Source organism: Rutidosis leptorrhynchoides, chromosome 3, assembly GCF_046630445.1.
Source record: "Rutidosis leptorrhynchoides isolate AG116_Rl617_1_P2 chromosome 3, CSIRO_AGI_Rlap_v1, whole genome shotgun sequence".
Lineage (NCBI taxonomy): Eukaryota > Viridiplantae > Streptophyta > Magnoliopsida > Asterales > Asteraceae > Rutidosis > Rutidosis leptorrhynchoides.
The window spans coordinates 149,143,894-149,150,427 of NC_092335.1; positions in this window are offsets into that span (position 1 = coordinate 149,143,894).

Below are 6,534 nucleotides of genomic sequence, written 5' to 3' on the forward strand. Positions count from 1 at the left end.
GGTGATTGTCGGTTCGGACGAGCGAATAAATAAAATCTAAAATTTGATGTGATATATAATCGTGACGATATACTCTGGAAATGAGCGAGAACATGGTATTTTGGACAGGTTCGCCGGTAAGTGCTTCAGGTTCTTCGTCAAGAGGGCAATGTGGTGGATGGAAGGGATCACCTTCTTCTTGTCTCCAATGATTGAGGAGGCTACTAACCCATCCCCAATTCATCCAGAATAGGTGATGACTGATTGGTTGATCTATTCCGGTCACACTGCTTTCGGAGCTTGAATGGGATTCCATTTCGGAATCTGAGTGACTTGAACTGATGACGAATTCCATTTCGTACGATTGGATAAAGGATATTTTTTTTTTCGATATGAAATGATTTTGGCTAATGGATGGTATTCTAATTACATAGAATATATAAATATATATAGATCAAAAGATTTCGTAGATTACGAAGGAGTTTGCGGGATATGTCAGGCAAAGTTTAAAGTAACAGATACGATAAGTTATGATTTAGCAGATATGCTAAGATATGAATTTTTGTCTATACACTATTCATGCAATCAATGCAGCAAGACGTGTCTTAGACTAAAAATGATAAGCAGGTAATTTCCTGAGGATGATAAGTAGTTAATATTCGACACAAAATGATAAGCAAAACTTTTGACATGCAGACACGGTCGAAGTCCAGACTCACAAATGCATCCTATCGACTTATCAGTTAGACACACTAATGCAGACCTGGTTCGCTAAGACCACCGCTCTGATACCAACTGAAAGGACCCGTTCATATACATTATAAACGATTCACAATAGTTGATTACATTGCGAGGTATTTGACCTCTATATGATACATTATACAAACATTGCATTCGTTCTTAAAAGACAATCTTTCTTTACATCGAAAATTGACAGGCATGCATACCATTTCATAATATCCACTATCCAACTATAAATTGATTTAATAATAATCTTTGATGAACTCAATGACTCGAATGCAACGTTCTTCGAAATATGCTATGAAAGACTCCAAGTAATATCTTTAAAATGAGCAAATGCACAGCGGAAGATTTCTTTAACACCTGAGAATAAACATGCTTTAAAGTGTCAACCAAAAGGTTGGTGAGTTCATTAGTTTATCATAATCATTTATTTCCATCATTTTAATAGACCACAAGAATTTCATTTCCAGTTCTCATAAATATACGTCCCATGCATAGAGACAAAAATAATCATTCATATGGTGAACACCTGGTAACCGACATTAACTAGATACATATAAGAATATCCCCATCATTCCGGGATCCTCCATCGGACATGATATAAATTTCGAAGTACTAAAGCATCCGGTACTTTGGATGGGGTTTGTTAGGCCCAATAGATCTATCTTTAGGATTCGCGTCAATTAGGGTGTCTGTTCCCTAATTCTTAGATTACCAGACTTAATAAAAAGGGGCATATTCGATTTCGATCATTCAACCATATAATGTAGTTTCGATTACTTGTGTCTATTTCGTAAAACATTTATAAAAGCGCATGTATTCTCAGTCCCAAAAATGTAAAGAGTAAAAGGGAGCAAATGAAACTCACCATACTGTATTTCGTAGTAAAAATACATATAACGTCATTGAACAAGTGCAAGGTTGGCCTCGAATTCACGAACCTAAATTAATTATATATATTTATGTGTTGGTCAATATTTGTCTAACAAATTAGGTCAAGTCATAGTGTACCACAATCCTAATGCTCGAGACTAATATGCAAAAGTTAACAAAAGTAAATTTGACTCAAAATAATTTCCAAAAATCTATACATGATTAATATATAGTTTAAATATCGTCGTTTTATATTTTTAAATATTTTTAAAAGATTTAATAGAGTAAATAATATAATTTATTTATTAATAAATAAAGTTTTATATTAAATTTATATAATAAAATATACGTTTATATATATTAAGTAATAAAATTTATAGGGTTCATTTAATATCATAAAGATAATATGATAGGTATTATTAAAGTAAGTTATTACACATAGTAAAATATGTTTGTATCACATATTTATTTGATAAAATAATATCTATAATGTTAGTAAGTAAAAGTTGTATTATTTTGTAATAATAATTATTATTATTAAAATATCAATATTTATAATTACCAAGATGACATTATGATAAAACGATAATTCTAATTATGATAACTTTAATATTTACAATAATTTTTAATATTATCTTTAAAATAATAATTCTATTTAAAATAATAATAATAATAATAATAATAATAATAATAATAATAATAATAATAATAATGATATTTTATAGTAACAGTGACATTTCTATTAAAATGATAATTTTTGTTAAAATGATAGTTTTAATACTAACGATACTTTTAATAATAATAGTAATGATAAAAATAATAAGAATGATAATTTTATCTAAATCAATATCATATAATATTTTAATTTCATCATGATACTCTTACCCATTATTTCCTAATCGTTTCGTTTAATAGCTTTTAATTGTCTTTTATATCGTGTTCATAATAATGATAATAATAGTAATCAAAATAATTAGGTGTTACAAATATTTGTTTTAATTACACTAATATTAATAATGATAGTTACTATGACATTATTAACGATAATACTAATAATTATCTTAATGATAATATAGTAATAATAATAATAACAATAACAATAACTATTTTTAAATAATGATATATATTAATAATGATAATAATAATAATAATACCAATAATAATAATAATAATAATAATAATAATAATAATAATAATAATAATAATAATAATTGGATAATAATAATACTACTAATTATAACTTTAACGATAATAACGATAGTAATAATAAAATAAAATAAAAATAACATTTTTAATGATAAATCCCTTTTATTGATAAAGATAATAATAATGATAATAATAAGATAAAACTAGAACGACGATAAAAACGACGATAATAATAATCATTTTTTAATAAAAATATCGAAAATTCAATTGATTATAACTTCTAATCCGTTCATCGAAACCATTCGATATCTAAAGGAAAAGTTCTTAATTTTTCGCTAGCTTTCCAAGGACATGCATATCTTATACCTTATCTCAACCGCAAGTGTAACTAATTCAAGATTCAACCTAACCTGTCTAAGGGGAATATCAAAAGTACAAGCATGTATAATCCTAAATACTCGAGCACTAGTCAGGGATACACTATTAGTATGTAAAAGTTAAATTATGAGTACTCACGTATCAATATTGAGATTCAATATTGCAGGAAAGGTACGTAGACGCAACGGAAATGATAAACACTATATTGACCTCACGAGCATACCCATGAACCATACTCAATCACCTCCATAGCTATAACCCATAATTTCCTTAATCCTATCCCACTCGAAAAATAACTTCGAAATCACTCGGACAGCACTCCGTCGTAATATTTTATGTATACTAATAATATCTTGAAATAATACGGAGTAACTATATATATGTAAATCGATTGAGAGAGTTTAGAGAAAAATATTTTCAAGTTTCTATGAAATAATGAAACCTATTGAATTCTATTTATAATAGATTTTTGAATTATTAAAGTGAATTATTAAAGTATGAATTATTAAAGTGAATTATTAAAGTATGAATTATTAAAGTGAATTATTAAAGTATAAATTATTAAAGTGAATTATTAAAGTATGAATTATTAAAGTGAATTATTAAAGTATGAATTATTAAAGTGAATTATTAAAGTATGAATTATTAAAGTGAATTATTAAAGTTAAAGTAAAGTAAAGGTAAAGTTTAAGTATAGTAAAAGTATAAAACTATGTACGTATAATACGCGTATAAATATATATAATATTAATTTAAATCGTTATATATACTTAATAAAATAAAATATAAATATCGTTATCTTTATCATCCTAGTTAAGTAATGAGTTGTCAAAAGTGGTTCTAGATATTTATATACGTTTTAATAATAAAGTTCTTTTTAAACTGAAAACGTTTTTGTACGTTTGAAACTAAATAGATCAATCGAGTCTTTATGAGATTCAATCTTCCACTATCCTTTGTCTAGTTCTCAATGATTCACAATTTATTCTTATTTATAAATTACTTTACCATTTTCCGAATATTGTTAAAATGGATAGATTTCTCAAATCAACGTGGGCCTTTCAACAGAGACTTGTAATCATAATTCAATATATCTGATAATTCAATCATTTGATCTTATCTTCTAATTCCATTGATAAACATTTTGAAACAGATACAATCATATAAAGTATTTAATCTAATATTTTTGTTTACATTTCAAGTTATAATATATACACATATTCATATACAATCATATTCGTTTAATGGTTCGTGAATCGTTGGAACTTGGTCGAGGTTGAATGAATGTATGAACATAGTTTAAAATTCTTGAAATTTAACTTAACAAATATTGCTTATCGTGTCGGAAACATATAAAGATTAAAGTTTAAATTTGGTTAGAAATTTCTGGGTTGTCACACATTTAATCGGACACGGGAATGGATTAATAGCCACTGGAATAATTAAAACAGGGGTGAAATTATGTACAAGGACACTTGGTATAATTGATAACAAAATAATAAAACCTTGGATTACACTCAGTAGACATCCTGGTGTAATTATTAAACAAAGTATTAAAATCTTGTTACAGTTTAAGTCCCCAATTAGTTGGAATATTTAACTTCGGGTATAAGGATAATTTGACGAGGACACTCGCACTTTATATTTATGACTGATGGACTGTTATGGACAAAAACCAGACGGACATATTAAATAATCCAGGACAAAGGACAATTAACCCATGGGCATAAAACTAAAATCAACACGTCAAACATCATGATTACGGAAGTTTAAATAAGCATAATTCTTTTATTTCATATTTAATTTCCTTTATTTCATATTTAATTGCACTTCTAATTATCGCATTTTATTTATTGTTATTGTATTTAATTGCACTTTTAATTATCGCATTTTATTTATTGTTATTGTATTTAATTGCACTTTTAATTATCGTACTTTTTAATTATCGCAAGTTTTTTTATCGCACTTTTATTATTCATTATCGATATTTACTTTACGCTTTAAATTAAGTCTTGTATTTATTTTTAATATTTTACATTTGGTTTTAACTGCGACTAAAGTTTTAAAATCGACAAACCGGTCATTAAACGGTAAAAACCCCCCTTTATAATAATAATATTACTTATATATATATATATATATATATATTTGTATTTTTATAAAAGTAAACTAATATAGCGTTAAACTTTGTTTAAAAAGATTCCCTGTGGAACGAACCGGACTTACTAAAAACTACACTACTGTACGATTAGGTACACTGCCTATAAGTGTTGTAGCAAGGTTTAAGTATATCCATTCTATAAATAAATAAATATCTTGTGTAAAATTGTATCGTATTTAATAGTATTTCCTGCTAAAATTAATAGCTATTTTATATACACCTCGCATGACATCAAGTTATTTTTGGCGCCGCTGCCGGGGAAATCGCTTAAAAGCCGGAAGCGCAACGCTAATAAAAAAAAAGATTTTTAGTTTACTTTTATTAAAATTCGTTTTTATAAAAATACGTTTTAAATATTCAAAAATATAAAAAGAAAAACAAAAATATAAATATTTTTAGGAGTTTGATAAATATTTAAGTTTTATAAAATTTCTTTAGTTTGTAAAAATATAAGTTTTATTTAATTTATTTTATAAATATATTTTATAAATATAAAAAACTGAAAAAAATATATATATATATATAAATCTAGCTTTAAGATTTTTATTTATAAAATTATAAAGTAATTCTATTTTTATTTTAGTTTTTAAATATAAGTTTTTTTTATATACAAATATTTAGATTTTAAAACAGAAAAATATAAAAAGAAAAAAAAACGCGTCAAATAAAAAACTGTACCTGAGTTGAATTCTGGATCCCCGCGACTCGCGGAGTTTTCTTCTTGGAATACCGCAACTCGCGGAGCTAACCTGACACGCCGACAGAACCCTAATCAGGCATTAATTACGAGTAATTATTATAATTATTATTATAAAACCCTAATTAGGTTTTAATTAAATATTTATTTTAGTTTTTATTAATATTTTGTTTAATTAGTTTAATTAAATTGTAAAATTAATAGTTTTAATAAATAAATAATATAAAAATAATATTTTTATAAAAATAGTATTTTTTACAACTTTTTGTATATTTTTATATTTTGTCCATTTTTAATCGTTTTAGCGTAATATTTGTATTTTTAGCTCATATTTAGTTTTAAACTTAGTTTTTGCCATAGTAATTTTTACTTCTAGATTTTTAGGCTTTGCCGTAGAATTCCTTAAGTGCTTTTTCTTTAGACTAAGATTTAGGTGCTTTAGAATTTTACGACGCCTTTTTAAGTTTTAGTTTCTTTTTAAGTTATTTCCATTTGGGATTTAGTTTTTCCTGTAAGTTTTAATATTTTTAGACGACTTTTACCTATGTATCAATTA